Below are 1,926 nucleotides of genomic sequence, written 5' to 3' on the forward strand. Positions count from 1 at the left end.
AATGGAAATGAAAGACTGAAAGGTGTGCTCTTGCTTTCAGGGCTCAAAGAAATATAAGTGTATGGTATGTTGACAGTGGTTTCTCAACGCATATGACTGGAGATAGAAATAAGTTCATATCCTTGAAAGAAAATAAAGATGGAACAATGTCTTTTGGAAAGGTACGATCACTCTTGGAAGTAAGGATGCATTAGCAAAGGATGTGTTGCTAGTTGAAAATATGAAACAAAATTTTCTCAGTGTTGGACATATGTGCGATCAAGGACACGCAATGTTATTCAACTCGAAGAAATGTGAAATCGGGAAAGGCAAGTTTGGTAAAATTGTGGCTACAACAAATAGAGCTCCAAACGACATATATATTTTGGATGAGACACCTAAAGGGTGCTTCTTTGCAAAATAATACGAGAGATGGTTATGGCACAAATGAATGGTACATATAAATTTTGACAATTTGGTCAAGATCAACAAAAAGGAAGTAGTTAGAGAAATGCTGAAAATATCAAAACCTATTTTATACGATATGTGAATATTGTCGGCACGGAAAATAGACAAAAGTTGAGTTCAAGACAAAGCGATATTTTGTGTCACGTCCATTGGAATTAATACATATTGATCTATGTGGTCCTACGAGAACAAAAGGTTTAGACGATGAATTAAACTTTATGTCAATGATAGATGATTGCACCAGAATGACATCCGTCAGTTTCCTGAAGAAAAAGTCTGAGGCATTCTAATGTTTGAAAATCTACAAGGAATTGGTCGAAAATGAATCCAATTTGAAGATCAAATGTCTAAGATCAGATAATGGCAAAGAATTCACGTCCAAATCATTTCAACAATACTATGACGAAAATGGAATAAAAAGGAACTTATCAATAGCCAGAACACCACAACAGAATTGAGTAGCTAAAAAAAAAAAAATCGTACAGTAAATGGCTAGAACCATGTTAAAAGTCTCAAACTTAGATGATAAATTTTGGGTTCAAGAAATTGATATTGTTGTATTGATTATAAACAGAGGCATGCTCAGGAACAATTGTAACATGACTCTGTACGAACTATGGAAAGTAAGATCGGCTAACGTCAAATACTTCAAAATATTTGGAAGTAAATGCTACATCAAAAGAGAACACCAAAAATTGGGAAAGTTCGATTCCCGTGTTGACGAAGGTATTTTCGTTGGTTATTCGCGCAAAAAAAGGCTTATAGATGCTACAATTTGATGCAAAAACAAATAGTTGAAAGTATAAATGTTAATTTTGATGAAGACTATGTTCTAAAGGATAACAATGGGAATGCCTCTTCAAGCAAATCTGAGGGTTTGAGGTAGAAACAGTGAAGGATGAAGAATAAGCTCCAGAACAAAACCAATAAAATAAGGAAACACCAGTAAACCAAGAAGAAATAAGAAATGATTAGCAGGATGTACAACAAGTTCCTCCAAAAGTTTCAAAAGAATGGTATCAAAAGAATCATCTATCAAATCAGATCATCAGAAACATAAATGAAGGAATTGGAGCCAGAAGAAGTCGACATCTTCGTTCATCACAACAAGCCCATCTTTCCCTTTTAGCGACTTTTGAGCCTAGAAATTTTGAGGAAGCTAGTCAAAATGAACACTGGGTAACAGTTATGAATGAAGAACTGGATCAAATTGAGAAGAACGACACTTGGGAATTGGTTCCACGACCAAAGTATAAAATTTTTATTGGAACTAAATGGGTCTTTAGAAACAAATGGAATGAGGATGGACATGTTAACAGGAATAAAACAAGATTAGTCTGCAAAGGATATGCACAAGTTGAAGGAATCGATTTTAAAGAAACATTTTCTCCCATTGCCAGAATGGAAGCTATCACAATATTTCTCGCTTATGCATGCTTGAGAAAAATCAAGGTCTACCAAATGGATGTTAAGTCAACC

The sequence above is a fragment of the Pinus tabuliformis genome, chromosome 3_2 (genome assembly GCF_031772625.1).
Source record: "Pinus tabuliformis cultivar Carrire ecotype Pingquan chromosome 3_2, CPIR1, whole genome shotgun sequence".
NCBI classification, from domain to species: domain Eukaryota; kingdom Viridiplantae; phylum Streptophyta; class Pinopsida; order Pinales; family Pinaceae; genus Pinus; species Pinus tabuliformis.